Below are 13,457 nucleotides of genomic sequence, written 5' to 3'. Positions count from 1 at the left end.
GGAGAGAGAAGAGGAGTTAATAAAGATCATAAACCTTGAGTCATGTAAGAATTTATTTCCCTTTCCACAGATGCTGGCTAACAAATTCCATAAATGCTAATCCTGTTGCCTTCATACAGGCTTGTCAGGAGGAGGTTGCCTTTCTTTGTAACTTTCTATAAAAAAGTTACCATGGTAATCAAGCAATAAACTACAGCAACTCTTCAGAGGAATCTGATCAAAGCACAATGGAGCTGCTGAAGCATTTGAAAATATCATGGAACACAGTATACAAAAGGCCATTTAAACATGTAATTTTTTTTCTCTTTGTTCCATTTCTGGCATATGTTCATGCTCAAGGTGAAGGAGTGACTGTATCACACACTCCAACTCCCGCTTTAATTAACACCACAGATTAAAGCCCCCCACTCAGCATCTGCAGTAAGGCACACTATAGGAATTTAGAGTTTGTGCAAAACAAGCTAACATAAAAATGCATGGTGTGATATTACACGCAGATTTAAATTCAGTAAGTTGAAGGATATTAATTTATCTTACAACTGTCACGGTTACCTTGTTTGCCAGCATTGAGGACATCTTTCAAAGGTGATACTTCAAAAAGATGACATCCAATGACCCTCATGGACTCCCACCACCCAGGATGTGCTCTCTTCTTATTGCTGCATTCAGGGAGGAGGTATAGGAGACTGAAGACACACATCAACAATTTAGGAACAGCTTCCACCCCTCTGCCATCAGATTTCTGAACGGATACCATTACTTATTTAATTTAAATATATATATTTCTTATTGCAATTCATATTTTCTATGTATTGCAGTGTACTGCTGTCACAAAACAACAAATTTTATGACATGTCCATGATATTAAAGCCTAATTCTAATAAGTCATCCGTCAAAGTTGGATTCTGAATACAATTACACAAACTTTTCTTCAGACTCCTTATAAAATATTAGAGTTTGGTGTTTAGATTGTCGATAGGGATTTTTAAAAATCAAATGGACTTTGATGCTTATGTGTCTGTCTCCTGGCCAGTTTCCCCTCCCTTCAGTGGACCTCTTGTTTGATCACAGAGCTTCCATAGGATGTAGTCTATTGGCTCTTGGGTTAGCAGGCAGCCTTGGCTACTAGAGATCTGGCAACACTGAATACATTGGAGTGGGAGGTGGCCTTGTGGCAACCATGGGAATAGGGTGTGGTGGGATGAGAGCTCTTTCCTGATAAGGCACCTGAATGTAGTGGGAGGTGAAGTTTAGGGGAGTTCAGTGCACAGATGGAGACTGTGCCCTCAACTTCTGAATCACAAGGCAATGATTGCCGACCTTGAGACTAGGACTAGGAATCATAAAGGCAGCAAATGCAGGAGAGTGCAAGTAGCACAAAACCAGTTCTTACTTCTCAACTGAATGGTGGATGTTGTAAATCTGAAATCAAAACCTTTGCCATGTCATGTCTTCTTCTGATTTGGGATTCAGATTGCAGTCACACAGACTCCTCTCACCAACTCCTTATTGAAGACCAGGGCTTACTTTTTGATGGTTTTTGAGCTGTTCCTCTTGCACCTTCTGCCTTGATTTCAATGTATGGATTCACTGTACAGCTCTGCTACGAGATTCAAGGTCAACAGCAGCAGAATACTTCTCATAAACCCAAGAGATTCTGCAGATCTTGGAAATCCAGGGGAACTCAGCAGGTCAGGCTGCATCTCCAGAGGCGAATACACAGTCGACGTCTCAGGCCGAGACTCTTTGTCAAGACTGGAAAGTAAGTGAGCAAGGGGTGGGAGGAAGAAGCCACGATAAGAAGTTGAGCAGACAGGAAAAGGTACAAGCTGGCATGTGAAAGGTGAAGCCAGGTGAAACAAGGGGGGGGGGGGAGGGGGTTGTCAGGACTGGTAGCAAAAAGTTCTCAGGATTAGAGCGGTCAGATGTTAATTTTACATTAGTAATTTTATGATCAATTCTCCTTTAGCCTAATGATCATGTTCCAATTTTTCAACTCAAGTTCAAGTTTATTGTCATTCAATTGTACACATATATACAGCTAAATGAAACATTGTTCCTCTGGGACCAAGTTGCAAAACTCAGTATATATAGTCACATATAGCACACAGCACATACAGTTACGAGAACACATACAGTAACAAAATAATGTTAACACAAGTCCCTGAGTGGTATGGTCTGAAGATTAATGGAGCATGGAATGTTGTACTGGAGCCATGTCTGCAAGGACAAGCATGCACCAGTTCCTCACCTCACGTTGAGTCAGCTGCAGACAAAGGCAATCCGGCCTGACTTCCAGGGACTACACACTGGAGGGCAGCATCAATGGGCGAGCAGGCTGCAGGGGCCAGTGCCCGACCCATTGATGATACTGTGGTAGGTTGTTTGCCACACCCTTGAGATTCGTCTTTCTTTTCTCTGAAACCGGAACCTCCATCTCTGGGGCAGATTGAGGCTTCATTTCCACTCTTGTGACTTGAACACAAGTCTCTAGGCTGACACTTCAGTGACACAGAGGTAGTCCTGCACCGCCAGCTATCACATTCATTATTTGAATCCTTAACTTAGGGTCACACTTTCACTCTCAGGCACATGTAAAAGATCCCACAGAACTAATTCATAGTTATCTTCAGAATGTAAACCGATATTTGCCTTTAATCATCATCATATAATCAGATCATCCAGTCACCATCATAGCCCTGATGAAGGCTCTCAGTCCAGCATGCCGGCTCTTTATTTCTCTCCATAGATGCTGCCTGGCCTGCTGAGTCCCTCCAGCATTTTTGTATGTGTTGCTGTGGATATCCAGCATCTGCAGAATCTCTTCTGTTTATCAGGCACCACCATATTTCTACTTGTGGGATCTTGCTGTGCAGACATTTAAAAAAAAGCATAATGTATGGCAGATACGTCAGGGAGATTTAAGAGACGCTTGGGCACACGGATGAAAGAACATTGGAGGGTTAAATTGATCCTGGCTAAAAGGTCAGCACAACATTGTGGGCTGAATGGCCTGTATGGCACCCTACTGCTCTGTATTCTATTATAAAGACTACAATTTGAAAATATTTGAGCATGAGATGATTCTAGGTGACCTGCAGCCATGAACACACTAACTGTGTGTTGCATGTTGTGGTTTTGTGTGTATATTTAACGACTGTGGTGACCAGAAATGAGCATAAAACCCAGGGAGCAGTCGGACTAGTGCGTACCAACTGCAGACTCCGAGCTTGCAGTTCTGGCTTCACATCCACTGTTCCCTTTCCCCTTAGCCTACTTCAGTCCATTGTGTAGGCATTAAAAGTGATATGTTTGTTGTTCCTCTCAAGCTACTTTCCAATTCATTCTCTGCTAATCCACATTCATTCGTTCATTCATTTCAAATGTATAATGCATATTTTCAACTTTTGTGAGTTCCTTTATAAGTATCAGTATTAGATCTTATTTGTTGCTTTTGTTCCCCAGTTACACAACCAGCACAAACGTTTCTAATAACTGACCCCTTTGCAAAAGAATGTATTTGCTTTCAGTGTTCAAGCCATGAATGTGGATGTGAAACAACAGCAGTCTGAGCTATTGACCCTTTCAAGACGCCTGACAACACCTCCCCGATGTCTGCCGACTATTCAGCTGGCTTGAGCAGGAGCGCCTCCCTAAACCTGGCACGGGATACACTTCACTTTATATATTGTACATACAATCAATCTATGTATATAACCTATCTTATGTACTCATATTTGTTGTGTTTTTATTATTATATTCTTTGTCTTATTGTGATTTTTTTGTGCTGCATCAGATCCAGAGTAACAATTATTTTATTTTCCTTTACACTTGTGCACTGGAAATGACATTAAACAATCTTGTAACTTACAACTTGTAAAAACTCACAAGCATCAGGTGTGGGAACGCAAAGCAGGGCAAGTGTTTCTGAGACCCTTCATCAGAACTGCAAAAGTAAAGTATCAGCTGTTAAGTTGCAGGAAGAATAGGAGAGGGAAGGGTTTGACTTGTTTTTTTTTCGATGGATGCTGTCTGATCCGCTGAGTATGTCCAACGTGTTCTAGTTTTATTTTGGATTTTAAGAATCTGCAATCCTTTTTTTTGATTTTCCACACATATTTCTTACCGACAATATGATTCGGGAAGGTTACGTACATGTACGAGCACATATTGGGGCGCCATGGTAGTGTAGTGGTTAGCTCGGTACTGTTACAGCTTGGGCCATCGAAATTAAGAGTATAGTTCTGACACAGACTGTAAAGAGTTTGTACATGAATGCATGGGTTTCTTCCAGTTTCTCTGGTTTCCTCCCACAGTTCAAAGACTTAGTAGGTTAATTGATCATTATAAACTGTCCTGTGATTAGGCTAGAGTTAAATAGATGATTTGCTGAGTGGTGTGGCTGTATGGACTGGAGGGCCTGCTCTACACTTTTATTTTATAAAATCAAAAAAATATCATGCTTTGCTATTTCATTGCAAGAGTTTGTTTGTTAGTTGCCATGTTGTATGATATGGGTGATCCTAGTCTTGACCATCATTGTTCTTGGCAAATTTTTTTTCTATGTAAGTGATTTGCCATTGCTTTCTTCTGGACAGTGTCTTTACAAGAGGAGTGACCCCAGCCATTATCAATACTCTTCTGAGATTGTCTGCCTGGTGCCCGTGGTCACATAACCAGGACTTGTGATATGCAGCAACTGCTCAAACAACCATCCACAACTTACACCCTGGCTTTACATGACCCTGATCGGGGAAGGGGGGGGGGAGGGTCTAAGCAGGTCTAACCTTACACTTTGTCTACAGTTGACATGCAGGCTAGCAGAGGGAAGGAGCACCCCGCACCTTCTCTGGTAGAGATGAATCTCTCGAGTTTAAGACCATAAGACCATTAAGACACAAGAGCAGAATCAGGCCATTTGATCCATTGTGTCTGTTCGATCATTCCATCATGGCTGATTTATTATCCTTCTCAACCCTATTCTCCTGCCTTCTCCACGTCATCTTTGATGCTCTATTAATCAAGAACCTATCAACCTCTATACCCAATGACTTGGCCTCCACTGCCACATGTAGTAATGAATTCCACAGATTCACCAGACTATGGTTGCAGAAATCCTCCTCAACTCTATTCTAAAGAGGCGTCCTTCTATTTTGAGGCTGTGCCCTCTGGTGTTAGACACACCCACTATACGAAACATCTCCACATTCACTCTACGTAGACCTTTCAATATTCAATAGGTTTCGATAGGATTCCACAACCCCCCCCCCCCATTCTTCTAAACTCAGGTGAGTACAGACCCAGAACAATCAAACACTCCTCACTCAATACTCAATAACCATATCATTCCCAAGTTCATTCTCCTGAGCCTTCTTTAGACGCTTTCCAATGCCAGCACATCCTTCCTTAGATAAGGGACCTAAGACTGCTCACCATATTTCAAGTGCTGTCTGTCCGGTGCTGTATAAAGCCTCAGCACTGCATCCTTGCAGTAACGGAGGAAGAAATATCAGAACCTGTCTGTTTTGATTAGAATATTGCCATGGCAACATCTGATTTACTTTTCATCGTGGATGGACGAGTAGTGCTAATGTCAATATCTGCCCACAAGTAAAATTCCTCACCTCTATACATCACAGCAATGTTCCCTCTAACCTTTTTAACATCTGTACAGACCAACCATTGCTCTGAGCAGTAAAGTTTTACATGGCCTGAGAAACGAGCAGGACCTTAAATGTGTTTTTTGTAATATGCAGACTATGAATATGCAGAATGAAAATTGACTGTACTTCTGTTTTTATTTATTAATTAAAGAGTATAATGAATTACAGTACAAGAAAGAAGATCTTCTGCGTTTCATAAGCTTTTTCTCGTGTCTTTATTCCAGCTGCACAGCTACAAAGGCTATGTGCTTGGGAGCATTTCAGTTTCTGCATGGCCACGCACCAACGCGGCCTAGAGGGAGCAGTGGAGCACCGTAGTGAAAAAAACTTGCAATACATTTCCAATGTTGCAACAAAATGTGCCGGTATCAAGTTTCTGAAGCAAATTCAAACCATTTAAAAGAAGTTTAAGTGTCAGTTCTCTGACACTCCAAATCAGAGAACATGCTGACATATACAGGGCATGGAGCCAAAACGTCCAAGTTGTTTAACATGGAGGCTTTGCTCCAAGATTAGGAGAAACACCACTAGCATCACATTTATTGACCTCCCTTAGGTAGCCTGCTAAGGTGGAGGTTGGCTTCCTGCTCTTCAAACTACCCCAACCCTTGAAGTGATGGTGCTCTATGTTTTAGATGGTACTTGATGGCTCTGGGCCTGTATCCGCTGTAGTTTAGAAGAATGGGGGGGGGGGGGGATCTCATTGAAACCTATCAAATATTAAAAGCCCTACATAGAGAGGACCTGAAGATGATGTTTCCAAAGTGGGAGAGTCCAGGACCAGAGGGAGGAGCCTCAAAATAGAAGGATGTCCCTTTAGAACAGAGATGAAGAGGAATTCCTTTAGCCAAAGAGTGGTGAGTTTGTGGAAGTCATTGCCACAAACAGCTGTGAAGGGCAAGTATATTTAAAATGGAAATTGATAAGCTTTTGATTAGTAGGACATCAAAGGTTGTGTGAAGAAGGCAGAAGAATTGGATTGAGAGGCAAAATAAATCAGCCATGGGTGAGTAGAAGAACAGACTCAATGGGCTGAATGGCCTGTTTCTGCTCCTATGTCTTACGGCCTTATGTGGTTGTAATGTCAGGTAGAGGCAGGATTTCTTTTCAATAGCCGCGTATTTATTAACGGTTTAATGGTCTGGACTTCTCTGACAGCAACATCGTTTATTGAACATCCTTAACTACATTTGAACCAAATCGCCTGCTGCACCACTCCAGGGACAAGTCACCATCGGTGGGATATCAAAACAGCTGCATACACTGGAAATCTGAAATAAAAACAGAAAATGCTGGAAACAATCAACAAGTCAGCCAGCACTTGTGGAAAGAGAAACTGAATTAAACGTTTCAAGTCCATGAACCTTCATCAGACCTGGAAAAGAGAAAGAGCACATTATAACTGGAGTGGGAGGAATGAAGTTGGGGCCAGAGGTGTTTGTGAACCTGGGCAACCTCTTCCAGTCCAGCCGCGCAACAATTTAGTTCTTTTCATGTCTCCTTTTTCCCTTTTTTAAGGTGGTTGGGGTCCAGTCAGAGTCCATGATCTACAGCTGCAGTTCAAACTACATTTCTCCACAGGTAGTGGGTTCTCAGTCGTGGACTCACCTTTGTACCTGGAGTCTTGATATCTCCAGGTGCGCCCTGGCAGATGTGCACCTTTGCACCTACGAATGACCCAGTTCCTCGCCAATGTCGGTGACTGAAGCATCGCAGGAGATTGAACCGTCGAGACTGCAAGCAGGCTGTGTATGCGGCTGTCCAAAGAAGGCCCCTGCGCTTGAGTGATCTCTCTCTTTCGTGATGAGTCTGCTGGTCCTCAAGTCAGGGGAAAGCAACACAGTGGATTGTAACATTGATGTAGTGAGCTGTTGGTCTGCCCTCTGGTTGTGGAAGGAGCGATATCTCTCTCCCCCTCGGGAGTGAGAGAGAGGGCCTGTCTGAGATGTTGTGTCGGGATGGACTGTAGCTCTTTGCTGGGTTCTAGATCATGGTCTCGGGAGGGGCAGCTTTGCTATTGCTTGCATGATGGGTGGTGGGGGGGGAATGGTTGAAACTTTTGCTGATGCTTGTGTGTGAGAAGGGGAGGGGACTTTGAGGTTCTGTTTTCTGTCATACATTCTTTGGGGTGCTTTTTTCTGTTTTGTGGGTGTCTGTGAAGAGTAAGAATTTCAGGTTGTATGCTGTATACATTCTCTGATATTAAATTGAACCACTGAATCATTGTAACATTTGGTAGCAGGGAAGGTGGGAAAGAAATGGATCGAACAAAGGGCACATCTCTGAAACCAGACAATTTAATGTGTCTGTTGGAATCAGATTATGCTTAACATATTGTTGATAGCAGGGCTGTGGAACATGCTCAAACAGGACGGGCTAAAATAATGGCAAGAGAAAAACTGAACCAAAATCGGATCAGTAATGAATTGAAATGCTTAGTCCTGACGCAGACAGACAGGAAGAAAGGGCAAGTTACCTAAATCTGGAGAATTCAGGATTGAGTCTGGCAGGTTACAACATACCAAAACAGAGAATAAAGTAATACACACAAAATTCCAGAGGAACTCAGCAGGTAGAACAGCATCCATGGAAATGAATAAATGTCAACATTTCGGGCCGAGGCCCTGCCTCATGACTGGAAAGGAAGGGAGGGAGGGAGGGAGAAAGAGTACAGTCTAGAAGGTGATGGGGAAGGTGGGGGGGGGGGTGAGGGAAGGGGTATGAAGTTAAAAGCTGGGATGTGATGGGTGGCAAAGGTGAAGGTTGGGTGGGTCTACAACTCAAGGTCATGGATTATAGGTGAAAGATGAAAAGCTTAAGGGGAACATGAGGGGGAATTTCTTCACTCAGCGGGTTGTGAGAGTGTGGAGTAAGCTGCCAGCATAAGTGGTGGCTGCAAGCTCGATTTCAACGTTTAAGGGAAGTTTGGACAGGTACATGGATAGTAGGGATATGGAAGGCTATGGCCCAGGTGCTGGTCAATGGAAGTAGGCAGTTTAAATGTTTGTCATGGACTAGATGAGCAAAGGGGTCTGTTTTGGTGCTGTATTTTTCTATAACTGACTCCATGACTGAGGAAGAAGGAATCAATTAGAGTCGACCATAAAGTGTACACTGAAGTGTGATAATGAGCCTTTTGAATCCTAAATGTTTTAGTTTAACAGTATGGAATTACCAAAATATACAACATTTAAGGTAGGTTGGCTCCTCATATCTCTGCCAGTACTCTGAAGGAGCTAATGAAGTAATCTCACCCTCACAGTCTCTTTTCCAGCGAGAACATGCCAAAGTATGCATTTCCACAGTTTGTTGTCTTTTGCACATTGGTTGTTTGTCCGTCTTTGTTGTGTGCAGTTTTGCATTGATTTGAATGTGTTTCCTTGTATTTACTGTGAATACCCACAAGAAAATGAATCTTAGGGTAGTATGTGGTGATATATATGTACATTTAATTTGAACTTTGAAGTGACAATTACTCTAAATATTCCAATTCCAGTAGCTGTCAATGATCAGGTTGCCCTCTCCACATCCGTTCAGGGCTGCAGTATTTCTTTTGATCTGTGGTACTCTGAGCTCTGCATAATCTTCTAAATGCAGTCGTAAAAATAAAGTTAAAAGACTAGCTGACTATTTTGGCTCAATATTGACATTTCACTATATCTGATCTGTTTTGCTCATTTCCACCAAGGTCCAATTTATTTTCAATCAGGATTTTCATCTCCTTTTCTTTTAAGTAATTGTTTCTTCCTGGAATTTTGTTCCATTTTAAAGAACACTGAGTATTTTGCTGAATTATATTTCTTCTGCCAATTTCCAAGTCCATTCATGTCATCCTGCAGTTTGTCCAGTTCAGCACTGGAGCCTATCAGCATTGTGAGCTTCATAATGTCCATAAAACCAAAAATTGCACTTGTGGTTCCTGTCCTGGTCCCAGATCTTTGTGTTAAATGTAAGCTCTGAAATACGCATCTGTGGGACCCCAAGCTACTGATCACTACTGCACACTGCTCTTTGAGATCTAAGAGTCAGCCAGATATGCAATATGTCCCTCACTTTCTTTAAAGCTATATAAGGCTATACAGGGGCAGCAAGTTAGCGAGGCAGTTTGTACAATCACTTTACAGCGTCGGCAGTCACCAATGGGGATTTGATTTCTGCCGCTGCCTGTAAGGAATTTGTATATAGTTTTCTTCTGAGTACTCTGTTTCCCCCCCCATGTTCCGAAAGCCGGCAGATTGGGGTTAGTGAGTCGTGGGCGTGCCATGCTGGCACCTGAAGTGCGGTGACACATGGGGGCTGCCCCTAACACAGTCCTCGATCTGCATTGATTGTTGACACAAAGCAATGCATACCACCGGACATTTTGATCTTTCGATGTACATGTTACAAATAATGCTCATCTTTCATCTTTAATCCTGAATCTTTTAACCCAGTAGAAATAAATACCACATCTATTGCTTTACTATTTGCATTTTCTTTGCCAATCCCCAACTGGCAAGACATCCCATTCATGAGCCCACAAAGCTATCTTTAATGTACTTATGTACAATTAGAGTTTAAATAACCTTACCCAAAATGAACACTTAAATCAATGGCTGGAGTTATTTTCCCCCTACTTTAAAAATAGCAGTACCATCTGTCTTTCTGCAGTCCCCAGACAACTCTCTGGTATTCAGTGGTTCTGGAAGATCCGTGCCAGAGTCCTTGGAATTTCCTCTCTTATTTCCTTAAGGATCCTCAGATGCATCTTATCCGGCCAGTGAGATTTATTTACCTTAAGGTTGCAAAACTGTTCAGCAAACACATTGGGTAGTGATGTGAATAGTGCCACAACCTACTTCTGCAAAACCCCTTAGTTCCCTTTCCAGATCAAATAGGTTGCCTTTGCCCTTGGTAAAAGCTGAAGTAAAGACCTTCTTTAGTGCTTTCACAGCCTGTTGCATTATTTATCATTGCACTCAGCTTTTCTCACCTCAGGATTCTGAGTCAAACCTTCAGTTTTTCTTTTTGTTGTATAAACATAAAGCAAAAGTAGTGGTAATCCCATCCTGTGGCGGTGAGGGTTGTCAGATGAATGGGAGGTAACTACATCATGCGGAAGGTAGCAAATTGTTGGAGTTCCCCATTCACAAGACGTGTGGAGGTTCAGTGACTGAGTACACCAGGGTGGATGGGAAACAGAAATGTGTGGTTGTGCGCAAGTCCTTGAGTTTAAGTAAGGGGTGTAAATTGTGCACAAGCTCATGTGTATGTGTGCATGTATGTGTGTACGGGGATTTGCACTTAGTGCGTGTGTGTTTTTGTGTTAGTATATGCGTATGTGAATGTTTGTGCATGATGTTTTGTGTGTGTGTGTGTGTGTGTGTGTGTAAGTAACCAGGGTGTGCCTGTCTGAATGTGTGTGTCCACGTGTAGAATGTAATGTCCAAGCTTATCAAGCCTCACCCTCGCAACACACACAGAACGCTGGAGGAGCTCAGCAGGTCAGGCAGCATCTACGGAGAAGAGTTATGGGCTGAGACTCTGCATCATGAGTCTAGGCCTGTTTGTTCTTCTTTGCATCTCCTTCCCCTTCCACCAAGTTCAACGGTCTCTGCGAGTTAAGGGAATTCATACACAAGCCCCTTCCATCCCTCAGAAATGGAGATATTATCCTTGACCCCAATGCACTGCCCATGAACACAAAGCAGTTCTGGCCTTTGGTACAAGTCACAATGACAACAGACATGCTTTGTATATACTGAACACCCCAGGACGATTCACAAGGGCATTATCAAAACCAATTGTTGCCAAGCCACAGTGGGAGATTTCCTGAGCCTGCGATCCTGGACTCTACACATCTGCCTATGTCTCCTCAGCAATATGTTCCAAAGCATGGCACCATTTCCATAGGAATACTCTTAACTTTCAGAGTTACCTCACTATCTACTCTCTCAGGCAAACATCTATAGAGGGAAATAAACAGTTGATGTTTCAGGCCAAAATCCTTCGTGAAGAAGGGTCCTGATGAAGGGTTTTGGCCCAAAGTGTCAAATGCTTCTTCCTCTCCATAGATGCTGTCTGACCTGATGAGTTTCTCCAGCATTTTGTGTGTATTGCTTGGAATCTAAATTGCAAGGTGGGTGGAAGGGAGGAAAAGGGCCTGTTTTGCTGCTTGTTGTGCTCTGTTTTAACACTTTAGTACATGGGAGCAGAATAAGGCCATTCAGCCCATCGAGTCTGCTCTGCTACTCAATCAACTCTCTCAACCCCATTCTCCTGCCTTCTCCATGTAACTTTTGACACCTTGATTAATCATGAACCAATCAACCTTTGCTTCAAATAAACCCAATGACTTGGCCTGCACAGGTGCCTGTCACAATGAATTCCACAGATTCACCACCCTTTGGCAAAAGAAATTTCTCCTCATCTCTGTTCTAAATGGATGCCTCACAATTCTGAGTCTGTGCCTTTTGGTCCTGGACTCTCCAGCTATAGGGAATATCGACTATATCCAGACCTTTCAATATTTGATAGGTTTCAATGAGATCCCCCCTTATTCTTCTAAACTCCAGTGAGTATGGACCAAGGGCTATCAAAGGCTCCCCACATGTTAACTCTTTCATTCCTGGGATCATTCTCATGAACCTCCTCTGGACTCTTTCCAATGCCAGCACACCTATTCTTTAGATAAAGGACTCAAAACTGCTCATAATAGTCCAAGCGAGGGATGATGAGAGCCTAATAAGGCTGAAGTTTTTATTCTAGTCCTCTCAAAGTGAATGCTAACATTGCATCTGCCTTCCTCACCACCAACTTATCCTGCAAATTAACCTTTGCAGGAATCCTGCATGAAAACTCCTAAGTCTGTTCGCACCACTGAAATTAGAATTTTGTCCCAGTTTAGAAAATAGTCTACACCTTTATTCCTTGTGCCAAATTGTATAACCGTCCGCTTCCCAACGTTATATTCCATTTGCCTCTTCTTTGTCCATTCTCTCAATCTCTCTAAGTCCTGCAGACAACCTACTTCTCACCACTGCCTGCCTCTCCGCCTATTTTTATATTGTCCACAAACCTGGTCACAAAATCATCAATTCCTTCATCCAAATCATTGACATACAACATAAAAAGAAGTGGTTCCAACACTGACCCCTGAGGAACACCACTGGTTATTGGCAGCCAACCAGAAAAGGTCCCCTTTATTCCTGTTCTTCGCCTCATGCCAGTCAGCCAATCTTCTATCCATGCTAGTACCTTTCCTGCAATACCATGGGTTATTTTGTTAAAAAGCCTCATGTCAAAGACCTTATGAAAATCCAAATAAACAACATCCACCCTTTGTCTACCCTGCTTGTTATTTCCTCAAAGAATTCCATCAGAGTTGTCAGGAAAGGTTTCCCTTTTAGTAAACCATACTGACTTTGGCCAGTTTTATCATGTGCCTCCTAATACCCCAAAACCTCATCCTCAATAGTAGACTCCAACATCTTTCCGATCACTGATGTCAGGCTAGCTGGCTTCTGCCTCTTTCAACTCTCTTCTGCCTCTCTCTCTTCTTAAAGAGTGGAGTAACATTTGCAATTTTTCCATTACCCAGGAACCATTTCAAAATCTAGTGATTCTTGAAAGATCATTACTAATGCCTCCACAATCTCTTGAGCTGCTTCTTTCAGAACCCTGGGATGTAGTCCATCTGGTCTAGGTGACTTACCATGGTTGCCTGTTGCTTCCTTTAGAATATTTCATCTTTGGGATGCATCAATCCTGCACCATCCAAATTGTCGCAGAAATTCCAGCCATTAGTCTTCTGCT

This window comes from Hypanus sabinus, chromosome 15 (genome assembly GCF_030144855.1).
Source record: "Hypanus sabinus isolate sHypSab1 chromosome 15, sHypSab1.hap1, whole genome shotgun sequence".
NCBI lineage: Eukaryota > Metazoa > Chordata > Chondrichthyes > Myliobatiformes > Dasyatidae > Hypanus > Hypanus sabinus.
The sequence above is the reverse complement of the archived record's forward strand: the minus strand, read 5'-3'. Positions refer to the sequence as shown.